At 59.8% G+C, this 24,025-nt stretch overlaps 1 protein-coding gene across 1 annotated transcript in view; it reads left to right on the plus strand.

Annotated features, from left to right (window-relative positions):
• Positions 1–3,964: 3,964 nt before the first annotated feature.
• The window catches only part of NACC2 (NACC family member 2), an 87,981-nt gene continuing 67,920 nt past the window's right edge, over positions 3,965–24,025 (plus strand). The window contains exon 1 of the mRNA XM_039461428.1: positions 3,965–4,099. The gene's annotated coding sequence lies outside the window, so the exon portion shown is untranslated. The remainder of the gene's footprint in view (positions 4,100–24,025) is intronic.

Here is a 24,025-nt window from a genome sequence, read left to right on the forward strand (position 1 = left end):
GCTGGGCTGGTGAGAGGCTCCGGGTCCTGCTGGGGTCTTCTCAGCCCAACAGCCCTGGCCAAGGGCTGACCCACACAGCAGCACCAGGGAGGTGCCTGCCACTTCCCTTTCTGCTGACGGAGCTCCCTGGATGCTCTGAGGACTGGGAAGAGGCACCAGAGCTTGGCGGGTGGAGGGGGCTGGGGCACAGTATCCCCAGCATCCCCTGGAAATGGGGCAGAGAGAGATGGAGCCTTAGGCTCCAATTCTGAGAGTCCTCAGGGCACCTGCTCTGTGCCAGGCACTCCACTGGGCCAGTGAAGAGACAGTGGACAAAGTGGGAGGCTGTACGGATAGAACCCAAGGGAGGACCAGTGTCAGGACGGGGTCTGGGGTTCCCATTGCTGATGGCCATGTGGCTCTTTTATAAGGAAGGGTCAGGGAAGGCTTCCTGAGCCAGGGATATTGGGGCAGAGACTCGACGGAAGTGACAGAGCAAGCCTTGGAGACACAGGGGTGGAAGATTCAGGCAGTGGGAAGAGCAGGTGCAGCGAAGCCAGCGTGGGAGAGGATGCCGCGGGGGTGGGATGTGGGGCATGGGCGGCGTAGGGGGGTGAGGCAGGGGTGGGGAGCTGGATCCAGGTCACACAATCACCTGGGCTGGTGCGCCGAGCAAGAAGTGCTCTGGGGAGCTCTTGGGGGTTCTGAGCTGGTGGGGGTGATCCGACAGGTTTAGAAGCAGCCCTGTGCTGCTGTGTGGTGACAGGCTGGTGGCGGGTGGTGGCAGTCACTGGAGAACAGGGCAGCTGCAGACCAGGAGGGTGGCACTAAGACTTTAATACACAGCTGTTAGGTTGGGCACAGACTGGATCTGGTGTGAGACTGGGGTGGGGTGGGTGTCAGCACCTACACAAGAGCAGCAGCACCTGGAGGCCCCCAGAGGCTTCTCCCATCCAGGGGAGGACAGGCAGGTGGCCACGCCAACAGGCTGGTCCTCTGTGTGTGGCTCCCGAGCACACCCAGGGGCTCCGCAGTGTCTGCAGATGTGGTTTGTGACCGCCTGCACCCCGCCATGCTTTCTGGATGGAAGGGGAAAAATCAAGCTATGAGGCCATGAGAACTCAGGCCCAGATCCCGGACGGGGCCTCTGCGCGGAAGGCCCAGGGCAGCATGCTGCTGTGCTCAGATGGGACTGTGGCCACCAGGCCCTCGTATCGCCAGGAATCAACAAGCTCAAACACCGGGAGAGATGCGGAGGATGCCCTTGCTCTGCGACCTCCACTCAGCCCAGGTCCTGCTGGGGACTCCTGAGTGAGTGAGCCCCAGGCTAAGCTGTAAAACAGGAATAAGGCCGGATGCAGTGGCTCATGCCTGTAATCCCAGCACTTTGGGAGGCTGAGGTGGGCGGATCACCTGAGGTCAGGAGTTTGAGACCAGCCTGGCCAACATGGTGAAACCCTGTCTCTACTAAAAATACAAAAATTAGCTGGGTGTGATGGTGCATGCCTGTAATCCCAGCTACTTGGGAGCCTGAGGCAGGAGAATCTCTTGAACCTGGGAGGTGGAGGTTGCAGTGAGCCAAGATTGCGCCACTGCACTCCAGCCTGGGCAATAGACTGAGACTCTGTCTCAAAAACAAAAAAAATAAAAAATCAAATCAAAACAAAACAAAAAAATGGAAATAAACAGCTCACTTCATGGGACTGTCGTGAACGTTAAATGCGGTAAGGTGTACAACATCAGTGTCACAGGCCTGGAACTCAGTAGGGATGCAGGGTTTGCTTTAAAAGGTGCAAGTCAGGCTGAGCTCGGTGGCTCACGCCTGTAATCCTAACACTTTGGGAGGCCAAGGTGGGTGGATCACGAGGTCAGTAGTTTGAGACCAGCCTGGACAGCATAGTGAAACCCCGTCTCTACTAAAACTACAAAGAATTAGCTGGGCATGGTGGCAGGTGCCTGTAATCCCAGCTACTTGGGAGGCTGAGGCAGGAGAATTGCTTAAACCGGAGAGGCAGAAGTTGCAGTGAGCCAAGAATGCACCACTGCACTCCAGCCCAGGCGACAGTGTGAGACAGTCTCTAAAAAAAAGTGTATGTTGATGAATGTTGGTGTACATACATGTAGACAAACGAATATTGGGGTACTGATTTTTGAGTATCCGAGATCTTCTAAACACTTTGCCATGCCTTCCAAATATCCTTCACTGAAGAAGATGTCTTTAATATTTAGAAAATAAAAGTGATTAAAACAATCAGTCCCATGCCTGCAGGGCCGGGGGTTATAGCGCGTAGGCTCTTGGGGTCTGCTCCGGGACTGGAAGCAGCTCTGGGCATCTGTGTCTGGGATTCAGGATTCCCGGGGGCCTGGGCGAGCCCTGCTCACTGAGAGAGCCTGCAGAGATCGTAGTCAGGCTTAGGAACCACTGAACCCCGAGGCTGCTGAGCGGCCTGGTTGTGGGAGGTGCTCGGAACCCTCCTTCCCCACCTGGCGCCCAGGGCCTCCCGGCTCCACCTGTGCTGAGCAGGTGACACCAATGCACAGCTGTTGTCTGTCCACCTGTCCCTCTCACCCTGCCCCTTGTGGGCCAGGACCACAAGTCCACACACCAAGCCACGTGTGGCCAAGTGTCTCCAGCCTGTAGAGTCCTGCCTCCTTCCCAAAGTAGACAGTGCTGCAGTTTGGCAGTGGCAGTGGGCAGGGTTGGGTGTGGGACCTTCGACTGCACTTAGGCCTAGTGGGGTGGGTTCTGAGGGAGAGCTCAGAGTCCCTTCAGGGTTCCATACTCGCCCCCAGAGGGCAAGCCAGGGAGGGAGCTTGGTGTGTGGGTGTTCTGGCCAGGGAGCTGAGTAGAACCTAAGGCTGTGGTCAAGGGCCAGCCTGTGGCCGAGATCAAGGGGCTAGCCTGAGGCTGGGGGAACGGGAACCTGGCCAAGCTCTGCTGATTTGTCCAGGGAATGACGCTGGCTGGCTATGCCAGGGCTTTAGCCCCAGGCCTCTGATCCCAGAACTCCAGAGGCTCTGGGACACGGGTGGGCTTCTCCTTCTCAACCCTTCTCCCAGGGTCCTCAGTTGGGGCCGCTGAGGTGGTATCACGCCATTCTCCCGCCAGGACTCTGGAGCCGGCTGTGGGGGTGAGGCTGGCTCGGCCTCCGAGGACCACTGCAGCCTGTCTTGATTTCAGGCCCCAGGTTGGGGGGCAGCTGTGGAGGGGTCTCTGGGTCCTTTTGGGTGTGTGGCTGGTTTTATTTTCCTTGTGCCCTTGTTTTAAAACTGCACCTCTGTCCTCAGGAGCGTGGCCTCGGGCAGATGGAGAGCTGCGTGGCCGGTACCTTATGGCTGTCTATGCGCCAGTGCACCCGTATCACACCAGGCCTGAAGGCAGCACCGGGCCACATCCCGGCAGCTTGCAGTTCCAGGGCCGCAGGGACGGGCGACGGAGCCCCGCAGAGGTTCGCCCGAGGGCGCTCCCGCACTCACGTCTTCCAGGGCCCGCCCGAGCGTCCAGGGCTGCTGCGGATGCCCGCACTTCCCGCCAGGATCCCGAAGGCCGCACGGTGCAGACGCGGTCCCCGCAGGGAGGGCGTGCGCGAGGGGGTGGGTCGGGGGCTCTCCCGGGCTTAGCGAGTCCGGCGGGGCCGGGGCCGGGGAGGGCTGAGGGCGGCGCTCCAGGTCCTTCCCTGGCCCAGACGTCGAGCCCCGTCCTCTGCACCCCGGTGTCCGGCTTCCGTCTCGCCCGGTGTCCCGCGCAGGGTCGGCCGCCGGCAGCTCCGGAAGGAGGACACGCGAGGGGCGAGAAGCTGCCGCCTCCCCTCCCCCGCGCTCGGGACCCCCCCAGCCCCGCCGGACCCCTCGGGACCCTCCCGGCCCCCGGTCCCCCCAGACCCGGCCCCCGGCGCCCACCTGGCTGCCAGTGCGCGCGCGCGCGCGTCCGGCGCGCTGTCCCTTTAACGGCCCGCGGGCACCTCCCCCGCCGCCGCCCCGCCCCCGCCGCGGTGCGGCCGCCGGTGCTGGGCGAGGTCGGAGAAAGTCCATGGGAGCCGGAGCGCCGGGACGCCGAGCACTTCCTGCCGCGGGCGGCGCGCCGCAGCTGCCCAGGCCGGACCGGGCCGGGCGCCCGCAGGTACCGCCAAGTTGGCGCGCGCGGCCGCCCCTGTGTTGCGCCGCCGGGCGGGGTCGTCCCGCGACCGGGCCCGCACTTCCCGCAACTCCGCGGCCGCCCAACTTGGCGCGGACCGCTGCCGCAGTGCCGGCCGCGCGGGGCGGGTGCGGCCGAGTTCCGCGGCCGGGCGTGCGCGCGGGAGCCGGGCTCGGGAGCCCGCGGAGGGGGCCGGGCGGGGCCGGGGAGTCCCGGCGGAGGCGCCCGCGACCCGGGGCTCGGAGCCCGCACAGCGCGTTCTGGGGAGACCACAGCCCCGGGCGTCCCGGGGCGCTCCTCCCCCCGTGCCCCCTGCTCTCCGGGTGTCTCTGAATTTCTGGGGACCCGCGGCCTCCCCGGGGACCAGACTGGCCGATCCAGCCCTCCGGCTGGGGGAAGCCAGGGCCACAGTGGCCTGGAGCCAGGGCGGAGCGACCCACCCCTCCCGGCGGGGTCCGAGGCCCGCGGCGCATCTGCGCAGCTGCCTGGCTCGGCCCGGCCCGCGCCTTGCCCTCCTGGTCCAGGTGGGCCCGTTCGTGGATCGCCACTGCCTCCCGCTCCTCCTTCCCGCGGGCCCCAGCCTGGGTTGAAACTGGGGTCGGGCCGCAGGGAGCGGGGGCTCCGCCTCTCGCCGGCGTCTGGTCTCTGCGGAGCTGAGGTCTGGGGGCCCAGCCTCTTTTCTAAGAAACTCAGCGGAGCCCCGGGCCGCCGGGCACCCCGCACGGCCTGGGCGGACCAGGTCTTCCCATCGAGTTTCCTGCTTCTGTTGCTGGGACAGTGTGGGGTCGGGGGTCAGAGATCACCTCCCGGCCCCTCTGCCAGGCGCTGGGGGAAGTTTGGTCTTGGCTTCTGGTTGTGGAGCCGCTTGAACCTGTGGGTCTGCGGGTCCCTGTGGTTGGCCTCCCCGGCCGCTCCACTCCCTCCCCCACCCCGCGCGAGGCCTCCGGATTGGAGGTGTTTCACCCACGTGCTGTGGCCCCGTCTCCCTGGGCCGCTGGGCGCCCTGCGCTGTGTTCTCTGCTGCGCGTTCCTTCCTGTGTGTGGCGGGGTTGTTGACCTGGGGCGCCCCAGGCAGCCGCCTCTCTGCCGCCCCGACTGCCATCCCTGGAGCTGCCTCCGGGAGCCTGCGCACCTTTGTGTCCCTGCCCTCCTGCCAGCATCCCCGCCCTGTCCTGCAATGATCCGGGTCCCTCCAGGTCGCCCCTTCTTCCCACCCACCCCTCTTTTCCTCTGGCCAGCTCCTGACCCCCTTCCCCGCTGCTCTCTAGTGGGACGCTCACCTCAGCGCTCTGCGGGGGGGTTTAGCCTGTAGCACCCCCAGCAGGGGTGCTGGAGTCAGGTCAAGGGTCTGGCAGCCCGCCCACCTCTCAGCCACCCGCCCCTTCTTCTCCCGGCCATCTTTGGAGCCCTCCTCCCGTCCCCTGTGGGGCCTTTCCCAGCCCCTCCCTTCGGGAAGGCCTCTTGGCGTCTTCCCCTGGTGTCACTGTTGGGTGGCAGCCAGGCCAGAGTCCAAGGAGAGGAAATAGAAGGAGCTGCCACCCAAGGTGGTGGCCCCCTGTCCTTTCGGCAGAGCGACTTGGAATGGGCTCAGAAAGTAGAACAAGATATCACTTGTCACCTCTCAGTGGCCAGGGATCTTTTTGCAGTGGTCACACCCAGGACACGATGGCGCTGGCCCTGGACTGGCGGCAGGGCGGGCCGCTGCAGCGGAGGAGCCTCCCGGGAGATCCCGTGCTGGGAGCAGGGGGAGCTGGGCTGCGGTCCGGCTGCAAGAACAGCCTCTGTGCTTTACTGCTGGCTGCTGGAAGGGTGCGCAGGGCCGCTCTGCCCTGCGCTGGGGGCTGGTGGTGAGTTTTTAAAAATTCCTCAGTCCTCCCTGTGTTTTCCAACAAGAACACGAGCCTGCAACATTCATGAAACAGCCGTGCTGCTCTCTGAGTGGCCTTCCAGGCCTGGGTTCCTCTCGGCCTCCACGTCTGGAGTCGGCTTTCCTAGTTTTGAGCCGTGTTCTCTGGGTCGGCCTTTCCGGATGTTGAGTTTCCAGGGCTCCACTTCCCCTGAGGTCTGTGCCTCTGACCTGTGTCCTTGGGACGCACGGGGCACTGAGTGCCCACCGGCCCCGGCCACCGTCAGTGGGCAGAGCCCCTGTTCCTTCCTCAGCCAGCCTTGTCCTTGCCGACCCCACGCACTGTCCCCAAGCTGCCTCTCTGCATGTCACGGCCCCTCTGGGTCACTCTGTCCCCTTTGCGGGGTCACATCTTCGGTTCTGAGGTCCAGCTGGACTGTGGCCTGTGGAATGAGGCTATGAGTCCATGAGGGGGGGCAGCAGGTGGCACCCCTTACTCCAGGATACACCAGTGCATTTCTCCGGAGGACCAGGGCCTGCTACAGACGCCAGCGTAACGAACACACTTTCGAACTTGACTGCGGGGCCTGACTGCCGCTCACACTGCCAAGTAGCCCGAGTGCCTGCCTTGGTGGTCCAGGCTGGCCGACCTCCCACTGTGGTTCTCAGGACAAGGGGGCCGCCTTCCACATCAGGGTCACATTTGGCCAGGGCTGTCCGGTGGCCAGAAGTGCCCTGGGCTGAGGAAACCTGGGGCTGGGCTTCCAGGCCTGGACTTTGAAGAAGCAAAGCCACGGCGCATCCTCCGAGGCGGGCAGAAGCGCCAGCCCCTGTCTGGACGCGAGACCTGAGCCGCCTTCTGATGCGTGTGGGTGTCTGGGCCGGTCCCACCGTGGGACTTTGTGAGGTTGGTTGGGTCTGGGTCGGACTGGGGGCTGTGGACGTAGCACGGGCTCTCTGGGACCTCTCGCCCCAGCTTCCGTCAGGCTGTCTGGCCACGAGTGTCTGTAGACCCGGCTCTCTGGGTTCTGGGCCTTCTCCTCTCCCTGGCGCTTCGTTCCTCTCCTGGCAGCTTGTCTGGGCACACCCTTGGTCCTCCCAGAGGTAGGCAGTCAGGTCTGGGGCCGGGGAGCTTGGCCGGCCTTTCTCTACTGTCGCCCGACTGCACCCCAGTTCAGAGCTGCGTGTGGCCCCCACGCCGGCCTCCCCTGAGGCTCCTGCTAAGCCCCACACGAGTCTTTTCCCTTCCAGCCTGTCCAGAGTCACCGAGACGTGATGGAAGGTTGTATTGTCTTTGGGCTTGGGCCTTGGCTCTGGGGCCCGGGCGCGGGTTTCCCAGGCCGGGGCTGCTGCTCACACCTGCCCCCGCCTCTCTCACGGGGCAGGGATCCTGGGGACCTCTGTTACTTTTTTCGCAAATCCTTGCTCGCACCAACCCTGGCTCTTGGTAGGATGAGATCATTTGCAAAATATGCTTCTCGGCTGGCCAGGGCTCTCCCACTGTGTCACCTGCAGCTGCTCATTTGCTGCCCGTCCCCCTCCCCCACCCGCCCTCAGCTTCGGCCTCACTGCTTTTGTTTAGAGTTTGGCTTTTGGAAGCACACTCCCGTGTGTAGGGTCTCAAGGGCGCAGGTGGGTGGGCGGGCGTGGAGGTGTCTATCTGGAAGTACTGGGTGCTTGTCATCTGGGGACATGAACTCCAGGACCGGCCCTCACCCCTGTCTGAACAGGGGTCAGCCTGGGCGCCGGTCTGAGTAGGGAGGGCATTTGGCAGCCCTGACCCAGGGCTCTTGGGACCCCGCCCCATCCCCAGTGTCTGCTTGCTGGGCCTGGGTCCTTACTGGAGCACTTGGCAGCCAGAACCCTGGGTTCAGGTCTCCTGGGAGAACTCCAGCCCCGGCTGTGTGACCTTGAGTGAGGAGCCCGTCCTCCGAGGCCATCCTGCTACACAGTAGCATCCTCTGCCTCCTCCTCCGAGGGAGGCTGAACGTGGCAGCCCTGCCTTTCCGCCTTCACGCTGGCAGGGCTGGCCTGGGGGCTGCTGGGGTAGTGAAGCCCCGGAATCCCGGGCGAGGCTCATTACCCTTTAGGAGGAAGCCGCCATTGAGTCTCCCGGGAGAACCAGGGGCAGGCTCTTCTCCAGATGTTGTTTGCAGGGACTCGGCGGGAGGAGAGGCTGGCTCCAGGTCTCTCTGAAGGAATCTCCCCTCCCCCAGTGCGGGGCCCTGGCATTCAGGAGGGCACAGGGCCATGGACAGCCATGAGCTCCTGGGCCCGCCCAGCTCCTGCCCCTGTGCCTGGGAAGCAGGCAGGGCTGGGGGCGGGGAGCAGCGGGGCCTGAAAGTGCCCATATATAGTCACCGGGGTGAGCACTGAGCCACGCTGCAGGGATGTCTCCCAAGCCCAGCGCTGGCCGGCCCCAACCCAGCCTCTGGGTCCCCGAGGGCAGCCTGGCCCAGGGCTGGTGTTGGCCTCTTGGTAGTCTGTGAAGGGGCAGAGCATCAACTGCAGCATAGCCATGCCTCAAGAAATGTTTGTTGATTGAAAATAAAAATCTCCCCAGCCCTCCATAGTCAGGCTTGAGTACTTTTCAGGAGCCCATGTCGGAAGCTGGAGGCTGGAATCCGTGGCCGTGCTGTTGGCCAGAGCTGCCTGGGGTCCCTCTCGCAGGGTGGAGGCCACTGGGAGCTGGGTGCCTGCTGAGAGGAGGCTCGCTAGAAACCCAGCCCCACCCACAACATGTCGGAGCCTCCCTCATTACAGTGACACTTTAGATGTCCCCTCCCCACCCGCGCTGTCCCGTAGCTCCCTCTCAGTTGGCTGGTGTTTTCTGGGAGAGTTCTCTCCTCACTCCTGGGTGCTGCCTGGAGTCCAGGCAGCTATGGGCCTGCCTTGGTGTTTCTTGGGTGTCCCCCTGAGGCATCCCCTCCGGCCAGGGCCCTCACCCAGGTCCTGGGCATCTGCCCAGCAGGCCGTGCCCATCTCCCTTCTCCCACCTAGCTGGTGTTTGTGCCAAGAAGGAAGTAACCATCTTTGCTGCATTCTGGACTTCTGTGCTGTCAAAAAATCAGCCTTAACGGAGTTTTGCTCATTTCATTTCATTTCCATTGCACAGCTAAGCGCCTTTGTTAAATTTTGTATATTGATACTTTTTGTTGTCGTCAGCAGTTTTTTTCTTCCTTTTTTTTTTTTTTGGATATAAAGCCATTAGGGTGAGAGATTAAAAAGATACATTACAATTAAAATGTTAATGAAATCCGCATCACACAACTTCTGAAACCCTTCAGGCATTAATCTTGCCCGTGTCATGTCCATTAACTTTGGCTATTCTTATTCCACACTGACCCCTGCTGAGAGATTTGTGCTATAATTGGATTTTTTTTTTTTTTTTAATAAAAAAGGGAAAAAAAGCTTTTAAGAAAATAGAGGTTGAGTGGTCGGCAGTGGCTCCTAAATGAGGAGGGAAAGCAGAAGAACATGACTGACTGTTTGGGCTGGGGTCCCCCTTCTGAATGGGGAAGAGTTACTCAGGGGCTTCCCCAGCTGTGGTTATGCCAAGGGGGGTAGAGGTACAAGAGCTGGGGGAGCCTCAGAGGAGGGAGGGCACCCTAAGGCTGAGTTCACCTTCCTGGGGAGAGGCCCCAGTGTTGGGGGAGGGGGAGACAGGATCCCCCAGCAGGCGGGGTTGGGGGATAACACGGAGGCTCAGGTGCAGCAGAACCTGAGGGCTTTGAGTTCTCTGAAATCTGTATACCCCCACCCTTCGCCTGGCAGGTGCCAGTTTTCCAGCAAGGGGGTTGGCTATGGGGAGGGGAACCCCCCTCCTCTCCCTCCTAGGGCCTTGGGGACCTCAGGCAGATGTGGGCCATGGGTCCTCCTTTGAGGTCCCGGGCCCTGGCCAGAGCCTGATGAAGATCTGGGTGGGGTCCGTGGCTGGGAGGGTCCCCTGGCAGGGGGAGGCTCTGCGGTGGGGGCTCAGGGGGGGCCTGTGGCTGCCTGCCTCCCCGCTCTCGCCGGCTGCAGCGCTGCACACGTAACCGCGGTGCCGGGAAAGCTGGTCAGGTGGTTGGCAGCGGGGCTGCAACAGACAGATTTCGTGTCTGTGTGTTTTTGCAACACCTTTCTATAAAGGGAAACATAATTTAAAATATGATTACTTAGTGTTGTAACAGCCTCCTCAGCCGCTCCACGCGATGCCGATGCCGAGATCATTATCAGAGGCTGATATTAACTTGCAAAGAATATTATGCAAATTGCCTGCTGTCTCCTCCGGGAAACCTTCTCCCAGGATGCGGGGGGGCTGGGCTGGCTCCCCTCGGGGCTGGGGTAGGTCCCTCTGTGGGATAGCCCAAACCTTGTTCTTTCTGCCCAACCTGCCCTCCATGCCCAGGCCACAGCCCTCCTCTGTGGCAAGGGGACTGTAGGGGCACGGAGCTGTGGGTCAGGAAGGACAAGTCCTTTTCCTCCCTGCGTCTCAGTGACTCCGGACCACTGATGCCTCCTGGCCGGCTGGGTAGGGCCTCACTGAGGCCACTGTGGTGGGGATGGCAGTGAAGCCCCTGCTGATGGTTAACCAAGGCTGACTTCTGTGGTCACTGGACCTGGGTCTTCACGAGCCCCAGGTGCCCCCAAGAAAGGGTCCCTGGCCACAGACTGGGCCACGTCCATGCACAGTGGCTCATCCTGCCGACCGACCACTGTGGCTTTGCAGCTTCCAGGAGCTCAGGGGCAGCTACCAGGACAGATGTGGATGGTGGCTGGGGCCCAGCATGGCCATGTGGACTCACATTTTTGCCCTAGGGAAGAGAGGCAGGGAGTGGGGTCTGAGGGTCCCTGCCACCCCGATGAGGTCAGGGTGTCCCCTGCCCATGTCAACCCCTCCATCTGGGCCTGATGTGAGCAGTGGTGCAGTCCCCAGCTCAAAGATTCTCCCCAGAGGCTTTGTCCAACTGTAAGGGAGCCAGACAGAGCATATTTAGAGCAGAATTCCCCTGATCCCGCATAGCCAGGGGGCCAGTGATGCTCTCTCTGAGCCGGTGTCCACCTGGTGACCCTAAGAGCCCCAAAGTCCCAGAATACTGCTCACCTCAGTGCCGTGAAATGACACCACTGGGCATGCCCATCTTCTAGGTCTCCTCCTGGGACTTCTCAGCATAGTCCCCAAGGTGGGAAGCTGGGTCTGCCCAGGCCATGGCTCTGGGCTAGGGCAGCAGATGAGGGATGGGGAGGAACAGGAAGGGCTTGCCCTCCCTTGAGCAGCTCAGACCAGGGAGGACAGGGCGCTCAGGGCCTCCACAGGGATCTTCCCGGAGCCGTCCGGGCTGTCCTACGCTGAGCGGCCACCCCCAGGGTTGGAGAGCAAGTGCTTGCTTGGGATTGGAGCCCCCTCTCCCTCCGGGCTGCGGTGGAAGCTGGCAAACACCATGGCCTCCCTGGGCCTCAGTTTTCCCACGGTGAGCTCCAAATGGGGAACAGTACCCCGCTCTCCGGTTACCAGGAAGGTCTGGGGCCAGCCCAGGGCAGACCCAGAGAGGGCTCCCAGGCGGCCCCAGAGGCTGCAGGCCCCTTCCCCAGCCAGGCCCTGCGAGTGCTGGCTGTGCTGCCCTCCCTTCCTGTGGAACTGGCCCCACCTCTGCGGATGCCGCTCTGGGGGTTCCCGTGGGGGTCTGCCAGCTCCAGGAGGGCAGGGTGTCTGTTTGCACGTGCGAAGGTGACAGGCCGGGAGGAGGAGGCAGGACGCTTTTCCAGCAGCCTGGGGTGTGATTGGAGGGGCAGGGTATCCGTCTGCTGGGGCCACCTCGACAGAGGCCACAGGTTTGGTGGCGGGAAGCCTCAGAGGGCGCTCCTGCCCAGGCTCTGGAGTCCAGAGTTGACACTCTGCATCAGGGCTGGTTCCTCCCGAGGCTCTGGGGGAGACTCCGTTCCATGCCACCCTCCCGCTCCGGAGGCTGCCGCTGTCTGGGGCCTGCCTCGGTTTGTGGAACATCGGCCCCGTCCTCAGAAGGCCACCTTCCTTCTGTGCCTCTGTGTCCAAACTTCTGTCTTCTTCCAAGGCAGCGTGTCGCCGGAGTCAGGGCCCACCCGAAATCCAGGATGCCCTCATCTTGCCTGCTTCTCACCAATGATACCTTTTCCACAGAAGGCCGAACTCAGAGGGTCAGGCAGGTGCCCACCCCCAGTGTGCTGGGGAGGGGCAGAAAGCCTTTAGTGCATAGAGGGCATTGGGAGCTGCCTCTGCTTGCCCAGGATGGCGGCGGGCAGCCAGGCACAGACTGTAGCCGCTGCTGGGACGGCACCTGGACGGGCGTGGGAGCAGTGCCGCCAGCCAGCCCCAGGACGAAGCTGAGCCGGGGTCAGGGGAGGGAAACGGGGCCACTGGTGGGGGAGGGTTTTCCTAGGTGTCTGCAGTTACATAAGTTTGGGAACAGGATTCGTGTTAATTGTTGTAACCCAGTTTAGGTAGTCCATGTCATATGAAGTGGCCTGGAAATGACTGTGTGGGTCACAGCAGAGCCTGGGTGGGGCCGTGGCTGGGTGCTGGTAGGCGGACGGCTGTGGGGAAGCTGGGGGCACGCGACGACCCTGGAGCCCAAACCAGGCCAGACTTTGGGGAAGCCCAGCCGTTCTCAGACCTGGGACCTCGAGAGCCAGGCCGGGTGCCATCCAGACCAGCAGCTGCCCCAGGGCCCAGCCCTAGGCCTCCCAGGCTCCTCATGACATGGGAAAACGGAGGCACCCCCACCCCAAACACCTCCCAGCTGTGAGTAGGGGCCTTGGGACACGTGCTGTTAGTCCTGTCCCCGGCTGTGGGTGTGGGGGTCCTCTCACAGGAAGGCAGCCGCTGCGCTTTGCTGCTCTGAAGGCCCGTGGAGGGTCCTGGCCACGGTCAGGGAGTGGCCTTAAGAATGAATGTCTGGCGAGGGTCTGCAGGGGTGACTTGGTTTTCTCCAGCTGGAGGTGAAGGGCCTGGAGGTGGCCCCTGCGAGTCAGAGCTGCCTTGTGGGGTGCCCGGCCTTGGGGCTCTGCCCACCCCTTGTCCCAGGCCTTGTGTCTACAGCAAGTCATTGTGGAGGATTGTGGAGGGATGGGGAGGATTGTGGAGGCACCTACCCCACCGGGCTGCCCAGCACGGGCAGGTGGGGACTTTGCTTCAGATGTTTAAGAAAAAAGGTAGAAGATAAAGTAATTAAACTTACGGAAAAATGGCACATATTGTACAAAGAACATTTTCCCGAACCATTTGAGATACCTGCGTGTCTTGTTTGCACATGGGCTGAGGGCTGCCTGCCACTGGCCTGCACCCCCTGCTGCTGGCAGCTGACCCCCAGGCCCCTCCCGGCCTTACAGCAGCAGGTCCAGTGCAGACCCCACAGTACAGTTACTTGTGTCTCTTTTTAAATTTAATTTGAAACTTTTTTTTTGAAATAGAGTCTTGCTCTGCTGCCCAGGCTGCAGTGCAGTGGCGCGATCATAGCTCACTGCAGCCTCAAACCTGGGCCCAGGCGATCCCCTCGCCTCAGCCGCTGGAGTAGCTGGGACTGCAGAGGTGTGCACCACCACGACTGACTGATTTTAAAATTGGTTATGCACCACCACACCTGGCTAATTCAAAAACAGTTTTGGGGAACTGGGCTTCTGTGTGATGGATGACTCCCCGAAGCAACCCTGGAACCCTCGAGCAACCCCACCTTTGCTGAAGGCCCCAGGTGTGTGTGGGGGCAGGGCTGGACACGGGAAGGGCTGGGATGTGCGGTGGGGAGGGGTCAGCTACCTAGGACCAGGTCTGGATGTGGACGACTCGGGTCTCTGTTGTGGAAACAGGGAGGTGGCAGGCTGGTGAGTCGTGTTGGGGTCCCAGAAAGATGGGTCCCCTCCTGGCTGGATCCTTGCCTCTCAGGTGTCCCTGGTGCCACTGTGAGTGAGTGACGGCCCTGGCTGGCACCGCCTTCCCCACCTCCCCGCTCAGGCTGTGGGGCTGTAGAGAAAATAGGGAATGTGGTTGTGCCAAGTCGTAGGTCTCCCTGCCGAGGGATGAGAGGAGGTCTCCCTGCCGAGGGATGAGAGGAGGTTGGGGCGGGGCGGGAGGCTCTTTCAGCACCTCCTCTGTCTCTGGGCCCCAGAGCCGCCTGGGCTGGCCGGGGTCTTGGCGGACGTCATCTGTCTGACCAGATCTGCCCTCAGCCCAGCTGGGCCCGGGGCCCTGAGCAGCCGTCCAGGTGAGCATCCTGGGCTGCCAGAACACGGCACCACTAATGGGTGGTGGGGCGGGGAGGCTTCAAACAGCCCGAATTTCTTGCACAGTTGTGGAGGCCAGAAGCTCCAGGCCATGGTGTCTCAGGCCCCCGCCTACCCCCCAGCTCCATGTGGTGCCGGCCACCTGTGGTGCCCAAATGCCCGAGGCCACGGTGACTTGGGGCCCCTGCCTGGCCCCTCAGCTCCACGTGGTGCCCTGGGCTCCAGTCCATCTCATGTCAGTCTCAGCCTGCTGTCAGTGCTGCGTTCCTTACAGGTGTCCACGTTTTCCTCTGTTCAGAAGGGGCCTCCGGACCTGCCCAGAATCTGGGACGCTCTCCTGAACTTGATCTGACATCTGCAAAGACCCTGGCTCCAAATACAGTCACATTAGAGTTTTGGGTGCATGTGGATTTTGGGGAGATGCTATTCCCAGTACAGGGGTGAAGGCCAACTCACCCACCTTCTCTGTGGCTGCCTCCCCTCAACCCAGCCTGGAAAGGAAGGGAGGGCGGTGCTGCCCCCCTGAGCAGCGAGGTGACCCCACGTGCCTAGGCTCAGGTTGGGGTGAAGCAATGGCTGCTGGATGCAGGAGAGCAGCTCCTCAGGGCCCTCACCCCTCCAGCAACCCTGAGCCCCGTGTCCACTGGCGCTTCTGATGGGAGCGTGTGATGTCCACAGTGTCTGCTTCGGCAGGGTGGCTCCGTTCCTGGCATCAAGAAGAGGGTCCCCAGGTTTCTGCTGTGCTGCCGGAAAGGCTCTGCCGTGTGAAGTGCTTGGTCGTCAGATCAGTCTGGCCCTGTTCACATGAGCGTTCATGTCTAATGGGGCAGAAGTTACGGCAGCCATAAAACACGGTGTCTCCCCTCGCCCTGAAATCTGGCAGCAGTAGGGCAGGCAGCACGAAGCCCTCGGCCTAGAGAGGCCGTGCTCGGTGGGAAAGGAGCAGAAACACACTCAGCTGCTTATGGAAGATGGCGTCTGTATTTCCATCTGGGGAGTGGGAAGGCAGTCAACACCCAGAGAACGGACCGGCCGTGGGATCTGCTGGCCACGAGCCATCCCCACGAGACAGCAAGGGGGCCGTGATCGGATGGTGTGCACACAGGGTTGAGGGCTGCGCCCTGTTGGGGCTGGGTGCTGGCAGGAGGGGCGCTTTGTGGGAGGCTGGTTCGTGGATGCAGCACAGGCCTGGGGCAGGGGGTCCTCAATCGGCTCAGCTGCACCTTCGAAGACACCTCGGCTCTGCCTGCTTTTGTTTGTTGGGCCCTGAGGGCCGGGCCCGGTGCTTCACGGATGGTGGCTGCCCCTCCCCGAGGTGAAGGTTGTCAGCTCGGCCCTGTGCACACCTGCCCAGGTCTCCCCCCGGCATGGTGGGGAGGCAGGTGAACATACCAGAGGCTCAGCCCTCAGCTCAGTGCCTGGCACAGGCTGGCAGAGCCCGGACTTGGCATTGGGGTGGCCTCTGCTTCCCAAGCCTGTGCGGGACCCAAGGCTCCCCGCCCCTTCCATCAGGTCATGGCATGGCCACACCGTAGGTTCTGTGGGTGAAGGCCCTGGGGAGACAGGCAGAGGGGGGCACCCCCAAACCTGGCCTCTCCCTTCTGCAGACAGTCCTGGGCGGTCACCTGCTTTAGTGATGAGCTGACCCAGGGCCCTGGCAGCTCGTGTTCGGGCAGAGAGTCTTGGAAGAATGTCTGGTGCCGCCATTTCGTGAAAGGGGAAATTGGCCCAGGGAGGTTGGGAGGGCCTGGCCAGGCTCGTCGGTCTTTGCTGCACCTGCAGCAGCTCCACTGACCTCTGAGTCCTGCAGGGGCCTGGGGTTTCCGGGGTTTCCGGGGCACTGCTGCAGGTGGGCTGGGCTGGAGGGAGTGGTACAAAGGCAGCAGGGGTCCAGTGGGCGGGGGTGGGGGCTGGCTGCCCTCTCGGCCCTGCCCTCGGCTGGTGTTGCCTGGTTACCTGGGCCAGGTGCCACCCAGGTGGAGGGAGCTTGGTCAGGGACCAGCTGCTACTGCTACTGGGTGGGGATGGCGCCCAGGGGCTGAGCTGGGAGGGGTTGTGTGTTCCTGGCCTGGGGGCAGCAGCCACCCTCCGAGGGCCATTGGGTTTTCCCAGAGGCCTCGGCTCATCCTCGCTTTAACTGTGCTTTCGTAATAATTACACCAAAACCGGGCAGCTGAGAGGCCTTTGCAGCGATGCGGCAGCTGTGATTACAGCCACTGATTTCCAAGAAACGTCACGAGGGAATTCTGTTACGGCCCGAGGTGGAAGCTGACACCCGGCACCGCCTTCCCGGGCACCCCGAGCCGGGAGAGCAGACCCGAGTGCCGAGTTCCTGGCCTGGAGGCCACGTGGAGGAGTGGACGCTGTGCTGTGAGTGGGCTCAGACGCAGGTCAGCTGCACCTGGCCCTGCTAGGAGGCCCTTGTGGTCAAGCTGTTGGCTTTTGCAGGGCATAATGGCATGGGCTTGGGCTGGCAGCCACACCCTGGGTAGGGAGTGTGGTTCTGTGTCAGGCAGAGCGGTGACTGCCGTGGCTGGCCCAGGGTGCGGGCTTATCAGGTCAGCCCCAGGCCTGGCTCAGGCGGCCCCAAGGCCAGTGGAGCCCGTCTGCATCTGCAGCTCTCCAGAAGAGCCCCTGGGAACAGGTGGCAGGGCTAGCGCCATGGCCTGGCCCCTGGGGCCTTGGGGTCCTGGATAGTTGAGACTTCCCTGGTTGCCTCCTGTCCTGGTGGCCTGAAATCTTATAGGCTTCAAGATTCCAGTAACTTTCTTGTTCCCAGTAGCACAGTGGGTGGTGGGAGGCCTGAGACCGATCTGGCTTCTGCAGCCACACTCTGGGGCTCTGGTGACCCCGGAGGGCATTTGGGAAGTGCCAGCCACGGCAGGGCCCCAGAAAAAAAGGAGCTCTGGGGGGCCTCTGGTGGCCTCCCTCTTGCCTTTGGTTGAGGGCCAAGTGGCCTTTCCACTCCAGCGAGTCAGCCTGGTCCTTCATGCCATTCTCAGGACGCCCAGGCCTGCAGGAGAGGAGGGGCTTGCTGCCCCCACCTGCTGGCTTCAGCCGGTGCAGCCTGGGCCTGACTGGAGATGCTGGTTCCCTGGCTGCACCTGCGGGGCCCCCAGAGCTATGCCTTGGCTTTCGCCATTGGCGCCTTGTGCTCATAGGAGTGTTCACTGCCTGGAAGCCGGAGGACGGCACCACAGCTTCAGGACTGAGGGTGGCCAGGTGCCAGGCAGCCCTTCCTGGGTGGGGGACTCTGGGCAAGTGCCCTGCCTCTCCCAAGTGTCCCCGTCAGCTCGGAGGGTGCAGTGCCCGCCCTGTGGGATGTCTGGCCCTTGTGGCCTCCTCAGCCCCTGGCCCTCTTTGCTCAAGCTTTCTCTTGCTGAGGACAGGATCCTCAGACATGCGTGAGTAGTTTTCAGGTGATGTGTCCTAAACTAATGCCGCATGCGCTTAGAAAAGCCATGATTGAAGTCAAATTAACATATTTGCCTTTAGTGCTCCCTCGGGAACCGTTAGGGACTCGCAGAGGTACAGCGTCGCAGCATCGCGCCGGCGACAGTGCCAGGGCGTCTGCTGCCCGCGGGGACGGTCGTGTGCTCCTGAGCCTGCCGGGGCTCCCATCACCGCCCACAGGGTCGCCTGCACAAGGGGCGAGAGGCCCTGCCCTGAGAACCTCAGTTCCTGGAGGGGACGACGCTGGGGGTGTGTGCTGGGGACCAGGACTCGGCGGGGGCCAGGGTGCCGCACTCTGATGGCAGCCCTGCCCGAGGGGCTTGCCTTGCTCAGCCCAGATATGGCTGAGACCCAGGTGTCTGACCTGTCCCCCAGCTATTCCCATGCCCCTTCTGTCCCGCCTCTGGGCTGGGCTGGCCCTCTGCCTCACACAGGTTTAGGGCCAGGAGCACACTCCCCTGGGGTCCTGTCTGTGCGTCCAGATACGATTCCAGGGCCAGCAAGCGACGACATCCTAACTCCAAGCCTCAATTTCCTCATCTGTACAGTGGGGCAATGGTGTTTCTCCTGAGCTTACTTTAAGGATTAAGTGGAAAAGCCTGTACTGAGGATTGCCCTTTAGGGATTAAATGGAAAAGCCTGGGTGTTTTGTTTCTGGCACGGGAGAGTAGAATGATTTGGAGAACCTGCCTCCAGATGTGCCTGTTCCCCTCGTGGAAACTGAATCCTGCGTTCTGAGGGACTGAGCTTTATGGACTTCTGGTGTCTTCTGGCCTGCAGGCAGGTGGGGCTTGCCACAAGGTGTGGGGGGTCCAGGAGACCCCCGGCCTTGAGGATGAGGATTTGAGTGGGGTCCTGGTTCAGCCCACCCTCTACCACTGTGTCTGTAAACTTGTGCATGGATTGTTTAGAGGCAGTACAGCAAACCTGGTGATTGTGAAACTGTGATTATTTACACGGTTTTCACTCTTAAAAGCACACCTCTGTGTAGTGAAGCTCAAGCCACTACTTAGCATTAATTCCTAATTGTTTTCAAACGACATTCACTTACCTTTTACTACCTTGTGCTAGGTACCTTGTAAATAGTTTTAAGCACAATTTTATAGTCCCCTTGTTTCCCCGGTGTGGGGGTAGCCTGAGTCCTTGGGGGTCCCCTGGAGTTTCTCTGTTGACAGCAGGGGTGTCGCTGCCTGGGGACCTTCTCTTCTGTGAGGGGCCGTTCTGGGCTTTTGCCGCTCCCTCCTTTGTGAGTTTCTCTGTTCTTGATTGATTTGTGGCATTTGCAGAATTCTTTGCATACTCTGACCACATACCCTTGACCGAAGATAAGGCGTGTTGCAAACCTCTGTCCTTCTGGCTTGTGTTTTTTCTCTCTCAGTGTTGGTCTTTGTTTTTCTCTATTTGAATGAAGTTCGATTTATCCACAATGTCCTTTGTGCCCTGTTAGGGTCTTTTTTTTTTTTTTTAAGATGGAGTCTTAGTTTGTTGCCCAAGCTGGAGTGCAATGGTGGGATCTCGGCTCGCTTCAACCTCTGTCTCCCAGGATCAAGTGATTCTCCTGCCTCAGAATTACAGGCACCTGCCACCATGCCTGGCTAATTTTTGTATTTCTAGTAGAGATACGGTTTTGCCATATTGGCCAGGCTGGTCTTGAACTCCTAACTTCAGGTGATCCACCCGCCTCGGCCTTCCAAAGTGCTGCGATTACAGGCATGAACCACCGCCCTGGCCTCTCTTCCTAAAGCTTTATTCTTTGGCTTTCACATGCAGAATTTGATCAAAGTGTAACTTTTAAGACCTTTTATTTATTTTTATTTAAAAAAAATTTTTTTTTTTGAAGTTAGGGTTTCATTCTGTTACCCAGGCTGGAGTGCAGTGGTGCAATCATAGCTCACTGCAGCCTTCACCTCCTGGGCTCAGGTGATCCTCCTGCCTCAGCCTCCTGAGTAGCTGGGACTACAGGTATGTGCCACCAAGCCTGGCTAGTTTTTAAATTATCGGTAGTAACCCAGTTTTGCTATATTGCAACATCCTGGGCTTCAAGCAATCTGCTGGCCTTGGCCTCCCAAAGTGCTGGGATTACAGGTGTGAGTCACCGCGCTGGGCAATACGTTTTTTTAAAAGTTGTAGTAAAATATACACATTAAATTTACCTTTTTTTTTTTTTTTTTTGGAGATGGAGTTTCGCTCTTGTTGCCCAGGCTGGAGTGCAGTGGTGCAGTCTTAGCTCACCGCAACCTCCCCCTCCCAGGTTCGCACAATTCTCCTGCCTCAGCCTCCAAGTATCTGGGATTACAGGCCTGCGCCACCAAACCCGGCTAATTTTGTATTTTTAGGAGAGACAAGGTTTCTCCATGTTGATCAGGCTGGTCTTGGAACACCTGACCTCAGGTGATCTGCCTGCCTCGGCCTCCCAAAGTGCTGGGATTACAGGTGTCAGCCATCATGCTCGGCCGAAATTTACCATTTTAACTATTGTTAAGTGCACAGTTCAGTGGCAGTAAGTACATTTACATAGTTGTGCAACCCTCATCTGTGTTTCCAGAACGTTTTCATCATTCCTAACCGAAACTGCACCATTGAACACTGACTCCCCTTCCCTTCCCCCAGCCCCTGGAAACCTCTGTTATGCTTCTCGTCTCTGAACCTTCCTGCTCTGGGCCTGCGTGTCAGTGGAACCCGTGGTGTTTCTGTGTGTGCATGTGTGTGTGTGTCAGTGGAACCTGTGGTGTTTGTGTGTGTGCGCGTGTGTGTGTCAGTGGAACCCGTGGTGTTTATGTGTGTGTGTTTGTGTGTGTGAGTGTGTGTGTGTGTGTGCATCTGGTTGCTTTCACTGGCATAATGTCTTTGGGGTTCACCAGGCTGGGGTGCATCAGGATTTCATTTTACTTTGCCATGGCATGGACAGGAAAACTGGCTCAGAGAACCTTTGAGGAACTGGGTGTTTAGAGTCATTGAGGAGAGGAGGCTGGACAGATTGTCGGTTAGTTACAGCATCGCTTAGAGTTCTGCAGGGCGGGGAAACCCTGCCCCTTGGGGTTTTCTTTGCTACTGGATGGAAATCATTTGCTTCTCTTTTGGTCGCCTGTATGAGAGTTAGGATGCCATGGAGTATGGGATGTCATCATTCCTGAATTGCAAGTCAGGTGGAGGCTGTGAAGGACCCGTTTGCTTTATTTCCAAGTTTTTGATGACTGTTCTTTGCAGGATCTCTTTGTGACCACAAATAACCCCCAGGTAGGGCTTTGAGACGCAGATGTCACAGAGTTTTGTCACAGATGCAGCAGAGGATGGGGCAGCAGCGCTAGGGCCAGGGGCACTGGGCCCGTGGAGGCTGGGGGCTGCTCCCGGGCGCTTTGTAGAAGGCCTGGATTCTGTTTTCAGCAGCCTCTCACTTTTACTCCAGAGGGGACAGCTTTGTTCTTATTGGATCTTGTGTCCTGAGCCTCGGAGCCCAAACCCAAGACCCCTGTCTCTGAGGTTTCGCCGGCAGGGCCTGTGGATGTTGGGTGAATCTCTTCCCCTCGTCGCTGGGTCTGATGGGGGTGCCCTCCCCGCTGTGGAAGGCCAGGCGCGAGAGCTCAGGACAGCACCAGTGTGGTTTTCCCGGGAGGGCCCTGCAGGCTCCTCTGGCAGGTCCTGTGACCCTGAATCCTGAATGTGGGCATGTGCCTATCCTCAGTCACCACAGCCCAGGCTTGGCCCCGGCCGCAGGTCTATTCGAGAAACTGTACTGTGATGTGAAGACGGCAAGTTCTCACGGAGCCACTGCGGCCCACCGGGGAAGGGAAATGGCTCCGGGAGGCGTTCGCTTCCGAGTTCCCGGCCTGGGGAGAACAGACGGACACCCTGTGACCAGCGCTTCGGTCACTTTGCAGCAGCTGGCCTCAGGGGAGCCAGGGAGGGCTTTTTCTCCCCAGGGTCCCAGCCGGCCAGCCACAGCCAGCTCACCCTCCTCCCGGTCAGCGCCGGATGGGACCAGAAGGTGTCCGGAGTCCTGGCCCCTTCAGGAGCCCTGTGACAGCTGTCTGAGGCCAAGCATATGTGTTTGGGTTGCTGCACCCACAGCTGGGGCTGCTCACTTCCTGGCCTGCCACCTCAAGGGAGCAGAAGGTGCTGTTGAGGACAAGGTGGCATTGGTTCAATTCGTGCAGAACCAGCAGCACCAGCCTGGAGGAGGGCACATCCTCTACATCTGTCTGTTTCACGAGGGACCAACAGCATCGGCCCAGGGCAGGCTACATCTCTATGTTGGTTCATTTCACGCAGAGCAACAGCACTGATCCAGAGGAGGTTACATCTCTACATCCATTCAGTTCACGCAGAACCAACAGCGTGGGCCTGGAGGAGGCCACATCCTCTACTGGGCCTCATGTCACTGTTTCGTGAGGTTCCGATTGCTGTCCCCCCAGCCCCAGACACAACAGTGAGTGGGGTGACAGAGCTCCAGGGCTCCCAGAAGGGGATCATGGGAAAGCTCATTCCCGCCAGCATCTCCTGACTGTGCCAACTCGGCCTCGGCTGGGAAGGTCACGCTTCCTTGCTGCTCTGTTTGAGATGTGGACGGGGAGGCTCAGAGCGACACAGCCCTGAGCCCCGCCATGATCTGGGAAGAGAATGTGAACCCCGACACGGGGCCCGCTGGGTGTCACAGAGGATGGTCATTCGGAAGATCCAGGGTCTGACTTGGCAGAGGCAGAGTCAGTGTTGAGTCAATATTGAACCAGAAAGATTTGGTCCTTGAGGAAGGAAGACAGCTTTGCCATGCCTGAGAACCAGGAACGGTTTGGACCTGCCCATCTGTGTTAATTGAAGGGATAATACATACTTTTTTTTTTTTTTTTTTTTTTTGAGACGGAGTTTCGCTCTTGTTACCCAGGCTGGAGTGCAATGGCACGATCTCGGCTCACCGCAACCTCCGCCTCCTGGGTTCAGGCAATTCTCCTGCCTCCGCCTCCTAAGTAGCTGGGATTACAGGCACACACCACCATGCCCAGCTAATTTTTTGTATTTTTAGTAGAGACGGGGTTTCACCATGTTGACCAGGATAGTCGCGATCTCTCGACCTCGTGATCCACCCGCCTCGGCCTCCCAAAGTGCTGGGATTACAGGCTTGAGCCACCGCGCCCAGCCGATAATACATACTTTTAAATAACCTCAAATTATTAACACCTTTGTAAGGAACCTTAAGGTTTCCAAATGAAGAACTTTGACCTCCCTCCCTCCCTCCCTCCCTTCCTTCCTTCCTTCCTTCCTTCTTTCCTGACAGATCTTGCTTTGTGGCCCTGATGGAGTGCAGTGGTGGGATCATAGCTCCCTGTAGCCTCGAATTCCTAGGCTCAGGTGATCCTCCTGCCTCAGCCTCCTGAGCAGCTGGGATTACAGTTGTGTCCCACCATGCCTAGCTAATTTTTTAACAAATGATTCATGGAGACCATAATCTCACCATCTCGCCTAGTCACCATCTCCTGGACTCAAGTGATCCTTCTGCTTCAGCCTCCCAGAGTGCTGGGATTCCAGGCATGAGCCACTGTGCCCAGCCAAGAACTTAATTAAAAAAAAAAAATAGTCAAGGACGTGACAGGATCTGTGCAAAGCCCTCTTGGTTACTCCGGTGAGAGCCAGGGTCTGCCTTCAGGGCAGAGGGAAGGATCGTCACTTACTGCCGACCCTGATTCTGGGCAGACCAGACACTCCGAGACCAGTCATCATTTTAGCAGACAGAACACATCTTCTGCTTGGATGCAAATGGAGTACTTGGCAGTAGAGAATGCACAGGCACCTTTAAAGCAATTAGGAATATACCCATCAAAACGGAGGGAGTGGTGCCAGAATTGTAGCACATACGGCCTCGCTTCCTTCCTTACAGGTGCCGTAAACCGAGGGATGTAAAGTCACTTTCTGCAGACAGCCTTCGGTTGTGCATATGTCCACTGGAGTCTTTTTTCTGATTCTCCTTGGCGTTCTAGACCAGTTGCGCGTTTCACTTTGAGACAAGCACCTCTTCTTCCTGATGGGCAGAACTCTGCTTTGATACAGTTCGATCCCTGCTCACAAGCTCTGTCCGCTGCAGCTCCCACTGGGGTCCTCGTTTTCTCTTTTTTGATTACATTTTTTTGAGACAGTCTTGCTCTGTCATCCAGGCTGGAGTGCAGTGGCGAGACCACAGATCCCCGCAGCCTGGACCTCCTAGGCTCAAGTGATCCTCCCGCCTCCACCTCCCAAGCGGCTGGGACTACAGGTGCGCTCCACTGTGCCCAGCTAATTAATTTTTATTTTTTGTACAGACGAAGTCTCCCTGTGTTACCTAGGCTGGTTTTGCACCCTTGAGGTCAAGTGATCCACCCAGGCCCCTATGTAGCTAAGACTGCAGGCAC

This window comes from Saimiri boliviensis, chromosome 2 (assembly GCF_048565385.1).
Source record: "Saimiri boliviensis isolate mSaiBol1 chromosome 2, mSaiBol1.pri, whole genome shotgun sequence".
NCBI lineage: Eukaryota > Metazoa > Chordata > Mammalia > Primates > Cebidae > Saimiri > Saimiri boliviensis.